At 39.2% G+C, this 14,676-nt stretch overlaps 1 protein-coding gene across 10 annotated transcripts in view; it reads left to right on the plus strand.

Moving 5' to 3' along the window:
• KMT2C (lysine methyltransferase 2C) overlaps positions 1–14,676 on the plus strand; it is a 151,311-nt gene that overhangs the window by 12,164 nt on the left and 124,471 nt on the right. The window contains exon 1 of one of the 10 annotated variants that reach the window (XM_081931323.1): positions 3,137–3,539. The exons of the other annotated variants lie outside the window; for them this stretch is intronic. The gene's annotated coding sequence lies outside the window, so the exon portion shown is untranslated. Of the gene's footprint in view, positions 1–3,136; positions 3,540–14,676 lie in introns of those variants that run through there. 10 annotated transcript variants of the gene reach the window in all.

The following is a 14,676-nucleotide window of genomic DNA, read 5'->3' on the forward strand; positions in this document are numbered from 1 at the left end:
AATACAATAATATTCAGTCCATATAAGATGGAAGTTCTGTTGGTAGATGGCTCATCTACCAACTCATCTCCTCCTCGCTGCCAGGGACCTCCCCACAGCCTACTCATTCAAAGCTGAAATCCTAAACCTGGCCTTTGCTTCTGGCTACTATCACCCTGCACAGAAGGGCCCCCACTCACTCTTGCTTGGCAGTCTTGCCCTCTGATGGTTTCCTTGATGGGCCATCACTGGCCTTTGTTCTCTGCTAATGGCCCATCCAGCTGGCTCTGTGGAGCTCGCTGGGCATATCAGCATAACTAAATCCAGGGGGTTTGGCAAAGTTTAATCATACCTTGACTAATTTTAGGTAAAGGTAAAGGTACCCCTGCCCATACGGGCCAGTTGTGTCCGACTCTAGGGTTGTGCGCCCATCTCACTTAAGAGGCCGGGGGCCAGCGCTGTCCGGTGACACTTCCGAGTCACGTGGCCAGAGTGACAAAGCTGCTCTGGCGAGCCTGCACCAGCGCAGCGCACGGAAACGCCGTTTACCTTCCCGCTATAAAGCGGTACCTATTTATCTACTTGCACTTAAGGGTGCTTTTGAACTGCTAGGTGGGCAGGAGCTGGGACTGAAAGATGGGAGCTCACCCCGCCGCGGGGATTCGAACCACCGACCATACGATCGACAAGTCCACAGCGCCACCCACGTCCCTCTAATTTTAACTTTTACTAAATTTTACTAATTTAGTAATAAAAAAATAGTATTTTTTAGTATTTTACTAAAATTAGTAAATTTTACTGATTACTAATTTAGTAAAATTTTACTAAATTTTACTAATTTTAACTTTTACTAAATCCAGGAATTATGGGCAATCTCCCCCTCCCCCAACATTTCTTGTGCTATTTTTCCTTATGAGAAAGGTAGCATAACAGATTTCATTATATAAATATTCTGTAATATAGAAGAAGCAATTTTAAACTACAATTTATTTTTTAAAGTCAACTGACATGAAGTATCTCATTAAAAATCCTACAGTGTGCATAGTAATACCTCTGAAAAGATGACAGATACTCAACACATTTGTAGTTCTGGGGTAAGATATCCCAGCCTCTGTATCTCATAGCTATTGTGAGTTATATATGTGTTTAAACTCCAGCTGACCAGCAGGCTCCTTCCCTAAGGGATGCCATGATGTCATATTTTATGACATCATGACACATGTTAGAGGGAGCTTGGAAAAAATATTGTCCTGTTAATCAAGGACCTAGGTTTTTACACACAATGCATATTTTAACCTTCACCCCAACATTCCTGATCTTCATACCTTTTTATATGTGAATTTATGTATAAATATTATCTTTGTGGAATTCTTTTTCTGGATATACACTCAGCTGAATGACACAAGTTGGAATGTTTTCCTATTGCCAATGTGTTGTGGGTGGATGGGGAGTGAAGCATGTATTTGTTTTCTTTATTAAGTTTATTAAGTTTGTTTTCTTTATTAAGTTATCTATCCTTTAAAATGTTAAATTAATATTTCTAACTATTTTACACAACACCAAGTGTCAAATCTAGGCTAGTTTCAACACTAGAATTTAAATAAATCAGTCAAACAGGCTGTGTTCTAGTCTATATGAGGCTTATTTAACCCCTTATGCATACTCAGTGTGTAATATTATTATTAGTGAGAATCAAGTCTCTCTCATCTTTCACAAACATTCTATGGCATAGATAGCATTGATAGCAGAGTGGCTGTTAGCCCAATAGATTTTATTATATTTTCATTTCATCATATTTCACTATTCTGAGCCAACATAAAATGGTATGCTGATGGAGGGTGGTGGATTGGTCCTTCTTAATTAAGTAGTAGCCACTGTTTCCAGATTAAAAATTGTTGTATTGTAAAGGACTGGACACATGATGTAAATCTTGCCCTGACTGCACTGAAGTTGCATCTGATACACTTTGTGTCAGATGCAGCAAAATTGCACTGTATCTATAAGGTTGGTATATCAATTACATGCGCATTCTGATTCTATTCGTCTCTTTCAAAGTAAGGCCCACAGATTTTTGAGTTTTAAAATTACAATCATAAGTGTTCCAAGTCGATGAGCATAAGATTACAGCCTTGTCTTTTTAACCAAACAGAAATGTTGCATTATTGGGGAAAGTCTGAAATAGCTTAAGTTAAATTAAGTTAAATAAATAAAAACTATTCTTGTTTTTAAAACCATATAAATTTTAGCCGAAAAATAGGTTTCAGTTTTGGCATGAAGATAATTGTTGATTTTCTAATAATCTAAAGAGTAGTATCAAGCTTATTTAATTTTGCACAAGTTAACATTGCTTGAAACATACAGTGTCCTCCTTGGTTTAAGACCTTGCGGTGGATAGGTTAGTTTTGAAGGATAACTGGGTGGGTTTGTGATATTTTTAGAGGACAAGCTCAGGAATAAAAACTCAAGTGAAATAAAAGTTACATAACGCTTCCTTTGTTCACTTGAACTGTATTTTTGGCAGAAGCTAGTTGAGGGACTGGAAAGGGGACAGAGAAAGAAATGGTACCAGTGTGTTGAGAGTAAGTTGAATGAAAACTCTACTTTAAAATTGTATTGTAAGGTTAACACACATACATTAGAGGTGGAGAAACTAAGTTCTTTAGCAAGAGAAAACAAGGCCTCTCTTTCTCTGCTTATAGAACTATTCACGGGAGGCAGACTGAAGCCCCTAACGGCCTGAGATGACAGGTTTCCCCCCTGCTTTGAGACTATCCACAGGCTTTTGGACATGCAGCTCTTAACGCAAGTAGGAACGTGAGTTCCGTCAGACATTGAAACCCTCACCTTGATTTTGCCCAACATTTTCCCTCTCTTGTGCCAGCAGAGAGCTTATTGGAGAGCGAGGGTTATTGTGCTTGAGTCAATATCAGTTTGTCAAACACAGTACATTGTTACCTGGTCAGCAAAGAGTTAAGTCAGAGGCGGCTTTCCTAGCGAGTGTGGCCGGGGCTCGTCGTTCCGGATCCTTGGTGGGAGAAATCCAGTCCGCACATTTGTGGCGCTCGGAATAGTCGGATCTACTTTCTCCAGCCCTGCTTTTTCTTCTTCTTCTTCTTCTTCTTCATTCCTCCCCTCCCCTTCTCCTCCTCCTCCTCTTCCTCCGGCGGCTCTAGTGTTGGATGGGGGACTCCTTAAGGGGTGAAGTTCCGCGGCGTTTTGGGGGGCTCGGAAATAACATTTGTGAGCAGTGCCCGCGGTGGGGGTGAGGGCAGGACTCGCCTGGGGGAGCGCCTGCCAGTTGTCTTCGCCGAGGCTGCTAGGGAAGCAGCTTGGGAAGTGAAGTGTTGTTTGATTTGGGAGAGTAATATGGCTGATCTAAGGGAGTGCTGAACAATTTGTCTCTCTCCACGCGACGCTGGGCTTGGATTCTAACATGTAAATAACTTCTTCCTTCGGGTAATCGGCTTGGGGCACCGATGCCTGCTCCTTCATCCTTCCTACGGGTTTTGTGAAAGGTTACGCGGTTGTGGATGACGTTGTGCAGAAAAAATTGAACGGTGGTAAGTACCCTGCCGTCAACTTCTTTGTATTAAAGGGCAAAATATGACAGGAGCCCCGGAGCTATATATGGCAGACAGGCTATTTTACAGTTCTGTGAAGATGGATGGTGGGTTGCAATAACGATGGATAGTAGTAACCGAGGCACCGTGCAGGAAAGTTATCCGAATGGCTTAAGTTGACACTTGAGATATTTCGAAACAGTTTGTTATCTTTGCTTGTCAGGAAAACGTTTATATCCATGTGTGTTGAATATTCATAATAACAAGCACAACACTCTGCAATCAAGTGAAAAATCCAGTTCTGGCGTAGCAACTAATTTATAGCTAAAATACATTTGTTCAGATATCAGAAATTTACTTATTTCAAATGACATATGTGACTTTTGTCTCTACTTGAATGCTGCATTTTTCTTTGCTTGAATAGGATATACTAGAGAATATGATTTATAGGTTTAATAAAGTCACTAGAGAATCTCTTTATTTTTGCAAATAATTTAAAGAATCGATGTAAATACAGAACTTCAATAGAATGTTTAATATAACAATTCCTGCCTCTAATGAAATATCTTTAAAGAGTGTTTTCTGGAACATTGTAAATTAAACATAGTATCCAAACATTTTCAAATTATGATTGGTTTTCTACAAGAAATAGGTCATAAGTGAAAGAATAGGTTATGTAACTAGTTTGTTTCAGTGAACTTGATACACAGTATAAGGAGTTCTCTACATATAAGGCCTATAGGGTTAATTCCTTAGTAACTCTGAATATCTATAAAGTTTTTAAAAAGTATCGAGTGCTGGATATACATTATGACACATCAGCCACCTATCCTATCATAAAATTGGAGTGTTTAATTTTATTTGATTTCTGAATTTTTAACATAGCAGAATTGCATTATACTTCAAAATATCAGCACTTTATTCACATTATTAGACTTGTGCCCGCTTGAAAATATAATGAGGCAGGTAGGTCTGTCTTGGTTTTACAAAGCTATTGCCACTACCATACAATTGTATGAAAAGTTCTATTGAAATTTTTTTTATGCCTAAATAAAAATCCTAACTACAGCTATCCTAATAGTATACTGAGAGTATACAAGCACTGCTGGTACTATTTTCATGCACAATAGGAGAATCCCTGTAGTACAATGCTTTGTAGTTGAAAATATTTTTAGCTGTGATACTTTCAAGACAAATACAGGGTAAGGACAAGATACTGTTCTGTCAGCAGTGCAATGCAGCTGCATTCATGCTAAGCCATTCATTAATGTCTCTTTAGAGCACTATACAATAGTTTCTTAATGTTATGAAAGCAGTTGCTCCATACCCCTTGAATACAGCTGCCTCAGACACTACTTGTGCTGATGTATCACAGATCAGGGACTCTTTACTATACTGGGGTTTTTTTATACATATGAATAATACTTAGCTGCAAATTACTTTTTTGTTTTAAACCTACTATTCTTACATGTGCTAGTTTCATCACTTCAAATTGTAGTGCTGACCAACCTTTTCGATTCTGCATCTGGACAATGTAATCTCAAATCCTAGAATAATGAAAAATGTAGTTTATGGGTAGTTTCTTCTTGTTTTGTTTCTTTGGCGTTTTATATTACACTAGTCTGATCATTTTTATTTACATTTTTTGTCAGTTCAACCTGGAAACAGGCATAGTTATTCTTGTTGTTCACCACATTTAGCATAAGCAACAATGTATTTAAAAGTAAAGTACATTATATAGAATATATTTCATTCTATTCCCTGCCCTCCCCCAATGAGTAATGTTTCTAATCAGACTCTTTACCAGCACTGTTCTATTTGTATTTATTTGGAAGTAAGTCCCACTGTGCTCAATGAGGCTTACTTCCTGGTAAGTTGGTAATTCTTCTGTTTAGTTCAATGGCACTTGCTTTTGAGTAGATATGGCTTGGATATCCTGTGATTGTGAAAGCTAGCCTATCTCTAAAGCAAATGAGCTTGAAGTGGTATTTCTGCTCTCTCTTTTCCTTTCCCTTGTCAGCTTTTTGTTCTGTTAGAAGCAGTGCTTTTTTTCTTAAAAAAAATCTTTAGGGGTACTCTCATTTTCCTACTCATTGAAATACTACCCCTCAATGAGGCCAAACTTAGATCCACAAAATGTTAAGGGGTATGTGTACCCCTGCATCCCCCCCAGAAAAAAGCACTGGTTAGAAGTATGATTTGTCTTGTTACTCTGAGGAATTTTCATATTCAGGTTGTAAGCATCACCCACCCACAGGCGAGCCTTTCAGGGCTACTTCCAGCCATTTCCACTTCTGAGGAAATGAAAGATGCAGCACCCAAAACCAAAACAAGGCCTGAAAAGTAGACTGAGACATAATTTGAATTTTGAAACTTATCTAACAAACACTTTCCTAGCCATTTCAAGCTGAAAGTGTGTGTCACATTTTAGTCCACTGTACGTGAAAACAAGTCACAAAATTTATACAATACTAAAACATCGACAAGTGTCTAAATTTGAGGCCCCCTTTGAGCTCGAGGCCTCAGGCCAAATGGTCCCCCTGGCCCCCCCTCTGATTGGTTCTGCACACATGTGTGTTAGTAAGATCATATGACGAGCCTTACTGGATCAGGCAAATGGCACAAAAACAATGCAACAGTAATAGATAGATAGACAGATAAACAGGAATTCAGAAGTAGCAGGTTCTGACCTTATGGATCAGGGGAAGCCAGGGCAAAAATATGTATCTTCACAAGATGCCTGATGTAAATAGATGGTGCTTTACATATGGCAAGCAGAAGGGCATATTTTGTATTGCAGTGAAACTATCCAGTGATATTCCATAGGATATGGTACCACAAGTAAAATTTCTCCAAAGATCTAAGTGACTGTTCATAATGTAGCTTATCTGCAGCCTCATACTTGGCATTGCTTGGGATTTCTAAAACAAACAAAAAAACAACAGTGCAGTATTGAAAGGTTCAACTCGCCCTTTTGATTCAACATCATGTCCAGTTGTATCCAAATATAGTCCAAAGCCTCTTCTTTGATATCAGGAACCACCATGCAAAATTTGCTTACAATATCTTAAGAACTTTCCAAATGCATAACAAACAGACAAACAGTTTTCTAAAATAAAGAAAGAAATGCATTTGTAGCAGGCTGTATACAGCACAGCAGACAAGGCCTTTTTAATGTGAACTTAACTGGAGATGGGTGCAGGTTTACAGTTGATTGTTGAGGCATCAAACAAGGAAGGGGGAAGGGAATGGAAAGACTTACATCCAAAGGGCTGGGCAGGCTGCAGAGTTTTCCAGGTTGAAGACTGGGCTGAAAGCCCATTTCTCCTTGGTATCAGGATTGTGGCACCACAGTTGTGGAGGTGTGAGTAAAGAGATCTCTCTTTCTCTGTGGAAAAAGGGTTTGCACCACATGTGGGGTTGGGGAGTGCATTTAGCCCTCATAAAGTGTAACTCTGTTGTAGCCCCTGATCCAAAAGTCCCCCGACCTGTCCTATTTCTTCTGAGTCTTCTCCAGTTCCAATATATGCAGTAGGGAAGAGGCACTGCCTGACTGCCCCAAGAGCCAAAACCTCAGGAGGAGGTAGCGATAGGATTTTTCTGTTTGAGGATTCCCATTCTACCACCAGCTGGATCTGTTGTTCTGTGTGCACTTCCACAGCTGTATAAAGTATGCATTAAACAAAATGCTTTAGTGGCGGAGGGCAATCAATCTGAGAGCTATTGCCAAGCATGGAGTGGACTAAGGCTTTTAAAAACTGGCTCTTGCAGCCAACTGGTAAGTGAATGGCCACAGTTCCTTTGCAAGTCTGCAGAGCAACTTAGAACCTACTGGTTCTCCACCTCTATTTCTCAAGGGTGGCACTCTGCTTTCCCCACTCCAATTTTCAATGGCAGCAGAAGAGGGCAGGGTGGAATAAGCAGTAAAAAGAAAGATGACAGGGGACATTCTAGCAGCACATGGAGGTCTGAGCCTTGTGGATACAATGAGGTGGGGGGAAGTAGTCCTCTTGGATTGTTTCATAAGCCGTTCACTGTAATGTTCTTTGAGAGCAGCCTAGCCTTGGAGACTTGGGGCACTAAGAATAATATTAAGGGAATGAACACTTTGTTCTGCCTTACCTTACCAGTGGTGCCCATGTATCATACTACATCTGAGACAGCCTGAGAAAGGTAGATGACTATATCTGACAGTTAGACAGTTGGGAAATAGAGAAGATTGTCTTACTCCAATATGAACTTTAAGAAGAGGATAGGAGAAATAACAAAAAAAACCTTGGTAATGTTTTATATAAGATCCTACTAGTAAGGTTGAAAATTTCAGGTGTGTTGTAACTTAATTGTGAGGCAAAAGAGACCACCAGCCCCACCACTTGTGATGGAGTGCAGGGAAACAAAGTAGCTGCCATTCAATTAATTATCTGTGTGGTCACGTTTCATTATTGACTATGGGAGTTTTTTTTTTAAAAAGTTCATACCCAAGAAGCCCTGCATTCATGCTTAGGAATTCTGAGGGTAATATAGTCTCTAAACCATAATAAGTTTGTGGGGGGGTTTGGGTGTAGGTGGGTATCTTTTCTGTCATGTAAAAAGTGACACCTGAAGAAGTGCAAGCAAAGAATTGATATAGACAAGTGTTGTCATGTTTTTAAAACACTGTGAGGAGATGTGCATATTTAAATGTATGAGCCTTATCAGTGCAATTCTATTCCGAAACATGAAATATTAGCTGTACTTTACCAAAAAAATTTAAAGTCACTAATGACTCACTTTACTGCATGCAGTGGCATTACTGTATTTCGGTATTTACTGTATATTGGATATATAAATTAGCTTTTATATTGTAAGATTTTTTTACAATGTAAATAACTCCAAGAAATCTAAAAACATGATTGGAGTGTCATGGGGGAGGGGAATCATTAAGCACTGGATGAGACGTTATGTACTGTCACTATCATGGTGCCTTGTATGGTATGAGAAATAAGATATTATCTCTAGGGAACAGCTTCTTTTCTAACTTGAAAGGAATAACAGTATGTTAAATTAATTATTTCAGTCATTCTGAAAGAAGAATTGTTTAAAGTGGAACATTTACATCTTACAGTATTTTAATGATCAAGTGCTTCTGTTTCCCATGACACCAACTGGTATACTAAGAGCAAAAGGGGTGATTCCATATTGTCTAGAAATGTAAGACACCTGAATGCTGACTGACTTTTCTGCAGGGGACTATAGACTTGAACCTTTAGTGTTTTTCAGTCTAGTCATGCTAGCTTTTACTACTCCTGTAGCATGTAGTTCACTTGTGAAGATGAAGGCTGTCTGGAATACATTTGCAACCTGAACAGTAAAGTCAATCTGACATTAGTGATGCTGTTTACAACAGAAACAAAACTGAAATATGCTGGAGCCTACATTATATTTCTTTGACCAAACTGCGGGAGGCAGTGGGAGACAGGAGTGCCTGGCATGCTCTGGTCCATGGATTCACGAAGAGTCGGACACGACTAAATGACTAAACAACAACAACAACATTATGTTTCAATACAGGAGAAATGAATGGAAGAGCTAGATCTAGCACTCACACAACTTAATAGAGGACAGGCCAGGGTATATCTTAAATTGCCTTGCACTCCCTGTTCTTTCTGGGAAATTCTAGATATTTTCTCATTAATTAAGATACAGTATGAAATTCTGTAACAACCAGTAAATAAAATAAAGACTCTTCTTTGGTACAGTTAGTATCTTACCTTAAGGGAATTGTTTGCACCATCGAATCCTTTCATATTCCTCATCTGTATATAAGTTTGGGCCCAAATTCTTATAACAATTACAGTGGTACCTCTGGATGTGAACAGGATCCGTTCCGGAGCCCCACTCACATCCAGAGCAGAACGTAACCACTTCTGCGCATGCGCGTGACGTCATTTTGAACGTCTGTGCATGTGTGAGCAGCGAAATGTGGAAGTAATGTGTTCCGTTACTTCCGGGTCGCCACAGAGCGCAACCCGGAAACGCTCAACCTGAAGCAATTTCAACCCGAGGTATGACTGTATATATGATCCATCACCTTTTAAACTTGCATATATTCAAAGATCCTGCAAATAAGGGTATTACGTTGGGGAAGGGCCATATCTGAGCAGTAGTGCACATGCTTTGCAAGCAGAAAGTCCCAGGTTCCATCTACCTAGTGGCATCTAAAAAAGGCTGGGAAAGACTTCTGCCTGAAACTGTGGAGAAGTTTCAGAGTTATCAGTATTGAGCTAGATGGACCAGAGGTCTGACTTGGTATAAGACAGCTTCCCATGGGTTGTATCTTGCTAAGTTCTACTTGGAGTAGACTTATAAAAACCAACAGCCCTAAGTTAATAATGCCCATTAATTCCAGTGGGTCTATTCTGAATAGAACTGTTTCAAGGACTTGGATCTCCTCCTGTTTGGTGAAGTATTGTCCATCTGAGCAGATATATGAACTGACAGCTGGGAAAAGTTATTTTCTCTAGTTTCAACTAAACCATAACAAATGGCACTTACCAAATAGGAGGGTTCTGGCTCTCATTGGTTTAGCTAGATTTGTAGAACAAATTTAACTTTTGGTTAAAAGCAATTAAATTTTGTTGAGAAGTACGGCCGTCTATGGATCAGCCTTTCTTTGTTCTATGATTAGGAATGGATTGTTAAGGCTGCAGTCCTATAAACGTTAACCTGGGGATAAGTTCTGTTAATGCGTCTTCTGATCCATTAAAAGAAAAAGTTTTTTAAAAATACATTGCTTATAAACTAAAGTGAATGAAGTACCTATTTCAGTGCAAGGAATTTTTTCTGTTCCTGAGAACCCTGCAGAAAAGCAACCATTATAAATATGATAAAAAGTTGTATGTTGAATTAATCTCCTTCCTTTACATTGTTCCTTCCTCCTCCCTTTCCTCATATGACCAATCTTTTATATTGTAATCATGAGAGCAGGGCTATGTTTTATATTTATTTTATGTACAACACATAGTTGTTTGAGGCACTTTAAAAGAATGATCAAAAGGCCTACCTAGCCTTTCCAGTGAGATCTGTTATTGGGTAAAGATAGCAAGGTAGAGTTTTCAAGGTAGCCATGTTTTGAGATTAGCAATCATAGTTTTGAGGTTTTGAGAGTCCCAAATTATATGCAGCATACTGCTGCATTATTTTGTACAAACGCACAGCATAAACACAGTCTTTGTCCCAAATAACTTGTAGTTTTGAGAAAAAGTGCAGCAGGTGGGTGGGACAGATGTATAGCATAAGAACATGAAACATTCTGGCCAACATGATTAGCATATGCTCTTGCCCACCAGCTGCTTTGTTTCGTATCAAATTGTGCCATTCTTTTCTATTCACATCTGCATGCTGCAGAAACACTTTCGTGTTAGTTTACAGTACTTTCTTGTTTTGAAATTGTTCTGTTAGGAGTGACACCAAATAATTTTCTGTGGCTGTTTGAAATTAACATTCTTCATGAAATTGTTTAAATATGAATGACACTTATGGATCTAAATGATATAATGGCATTCCCTGCTTTTAGCAGCATAATATTCCATTTGGAATTGACAGTGACTAAAAAAATGGGCATTAAAATTCAAAATTTAATTTTAAAAATAGTGTTGCGGCAAAGGTTTCTTTTTTTAAAAAAAAGCTTGATTTACAAAGAGAGTGAATTTATCGTGAATGTAACAGTTCCCATTAAAAATTATAATCTACACTTACAGTGTCCTAAAACTGAATAATGGCATTCTATTAAAGGCTTTCTGAGTTAATGGCTCCTTTTCAGTGTGTGGTAGGGGGAGAGAACCATAGGAGGGGGACAACTAAAACCCAGACTTAAGCTTTTTAAACCACACAATTACAAATGAGTCACACCAGGATTCCAAAGGCTCAAGACTATATTGGATAGTTACTTGAAATGCAACGATGACAGAGAGGTTAGCCTACTGTGTCATCAGAGACATGGGTGGTGCTGTGGTCTAAACCATTGAGCCTCTTTGGGCTTGACGATTGGAAGGTCAGTGATTTGAATCCGCGTGACGGAGTGAGCTCCTGTTGCTTTGCCCCAACTTCTGCCAGCCTAGCAGTTCGAAAGTACACCAGTGCAAGTAAATAAATAGGTACTGCTGCGGTGGGAAGGTAAATGGCATTTCTGTGTACTCTGGCACTCATCACAGTGTCCTGTTATGCCAGAAGCAGTTTAGTCATGCTGCCCACATGACTTGGAAAGCTGTCTGTGGACAAACGGCGGCTTCCTCGGCCTGAAAAATGATATGAGCACTGCACCTCATACAGTGGTACCTCGGGTTACATATGCTTCAGGTTACAGACTCAGCTAACCCAGAAATATTACGTTGGGTTAAGAACTTTGCTTCAGGATGAGAACAGAAATCGTGCTTTGGCGGCATGGTGGCAGCAGGAGGCCCCATTCACTAAAGTGGTGCTTCAGGTTAAGAACCCTTTTAGGTTAAGTACGGACCTCTGAAACGAATTAAGTACTTAACCCGAGGTACCACTGTATTTGCCTTTGACTGGACTTAACCGTCCAGGTTTCCTTTACCTTATATTTACTTTGTATTTACTTTGTCATCACTACCACCACATATTAGATGCAATATGTGCATTCACTTGTTTTTTGTTGTGTTCAGTATAAGATTTGCACCACCTAGCATTCCTGTAAACAACAGAGCATTCCTGCAAACAACAGGGCATCTGTAGCTTACTCTGATGGATTTAGAAATGACCATGTCTATGGCCCTTTTCATGTTGCTGATCCACACTGAGACCAAGATTTTGATGGGGGTGCCTGCCATATCATCTGGAAAATCTCACAGAGCATTTAGGAATTTATCAGTCTCCATGGGCAAATCATCTTAATGGGGGAAGTGTTGCTGCCAATCCAAACCTTACTGGGAAATGTTCTGTCCATGACAGTGCAGGGATTACCACTCTATCTCCTACTGAACAGTTGTATAGCTGAGGGGGGGAAAGTATTGAGCGCATGCCACACTTTGTACATCAGGGTAGAGATGTGCTCAGACAGCCACATGGTTGTTATGGTGGCCGTGAAGTCTGGAGTTCTTCCAATCAAGGCAGCTTCCACATGGAAGTTGATAACTCCTCATATCAAATGTCTTGGAGTTTTCCAACATCACACTATACAAGAGACTTCTTTGTCAGTTTAGTTTGGGAGACTGATGGGCATCAGGGTACTAGCAGAATATCCATTCTGTCTATCTGGCCCAACCTCCTAGTACAGATCCTGTTCCTAGGCATCCTTGGAGGGGAAACAGAAACTTTATGAATGACAGCACTCTGTGCCCTAGTCTGGAGTGGTGTTGATCTGAATATTCAGGCAGTCAAAAATGAGTAAGGTGTTTCTCTCAACCCCCCCCTTCTGTTCATGTTGCAGTGATGCAACCAGTATGCAATGCAGTATGAATGCTAGTTGAGGAAATACATGAATTTCAAAGTGGAATTTTTTATTTAAACCAATCTACTGTGCATAAAACACATTTATTATTTGTAGCGATATTCTAACATGTCAGCCTGCTATCTCCATGCATTTATGGTAGGCATGACATGAAACTTCAGCTATATACAGTTTGGTGCAACCATTATGAATTCTTTGATTTGCAGGCTTAAAATATCATTTTGGCTTAACTCCTAATCTGGCAAGTATTTTTTGCTCCATAACACTCACTTTTTTCCTCCCAGAAAGTAAGGGGAAATGTCTGTGCGTGTTATGGAGCAAATGCCTACGGATGGCGGGGGGATCTGCTGCAGTTGTGAGCAGAGGATCCAGGGTTCCCCTTTATTCCCTCCTCCGTGGCTCGCTTTGCTCGCTTTGAAACAGCAAAGCAGGAGAAGAGCCACTGAGTGGGGAGAAGAGAGGGACAGAGAGCCTGGTTGCAAAGCATGGATCCACATGGATCCTCAGGATTTTTGCACTGGGTCGCCCCAAATTCACCATCAGATCATGTGTCTGTGGCCACAGCATGAACCACAAAAATCATACATCCACTGTTTCGTTTAGAATATTTTTTTTCTTGTTTTCCTCCTCTAAAAACTATGTGCGTGTTATGGTCGGGTGCGTGTTATAGAGCGAAAAATACGGTAATTTGCTGTTATCTCTCTAGTAGTTCTGGGTGGCTTCCCTATTGTCTTTGAAGGACATGGTCATCTGCCCTAATAAAGTATACAGTTCTATTAGCTTTTTGGAGGAAAAGAATAGAAAAAGGCATCTTAAACAATTATTTTAAAAAATGGAATCTTAAAATCTTAATCCTTATGCCTAGAATATAAATAACATAATGATCTCTAAGATACTGTAAGGAGAGTGTCTCAATGAGATAAAGAACTTGTATAGTGTACATACAAAATACAGTACAGTCTGTATGTTGCAATAACTAAGCATGTACCAGTTATAGATGTTAATTATCTGGTTAAATTCTTTCTTGGAAAAAACAAGAAGTGCTTTTCTGAAGATCGTTAGTTGAATTTTTACTCTTTCAATGTTAAAAGTGCTAACTGCTGATGTGTATAAAACTATTGTTTCTGGTTTTTATTTTACAAATTGGCTTGTACCCAATTTTTTGATGGCAAGTGTTCATGCAACTAAATTTTGTTTCTGCTTTCATGGTCTAAGTTTTTACTGTGAGGCTGTGAGTATATAAAACCTATTCTGTGTCAGAAATCTGCCTTTCCATTTCCCATTGAAGGAATAATGTCAAAGCAGCAGGGTATTTTCCTGTGGCCATCTGTACTGCACCTGATCGGTAGAGATGAAATAGTGAATACTTCTCACTCAACCTTTTTCAAGCTCTAATTCACAATAGATAAACACAATAAAAATAAGTTGGGGCTGTGTGAATTGCCTATGAGCAGTAGTTTTTCTGAGAAGTTAGAGTTTTATATTGTCTAATTTTTAAAACCTAGTGTACAAGAAACAGAAGTATACAGTACTGGTAATTTTAGAATTTTCTAAATAGGTCTGCTGAGTTCTTTCATTAAAGCTTCATAAACCAAAACAGAATGTTGTCAGTAGAATATATGGAAATTTTAAGTTTTGAGACCCCTTTACTTATAGCCTGTTCTTTGTTCTAGATACTTACATTTTATT

Source organism: Podarcis melisellensis (genome assembly GCF_964234715.1).
Source record: "Podarcis melisellensis genome assembly, chromosome: 12".
In the NCBI taxonomy this organism is placed as follows: domain Eukaryota; kingdom Metazoa; phylum Chordata; class Lepidosauria; order Squamata; family Lacertidae; genus Podarcis; species Podarcis melisellensis.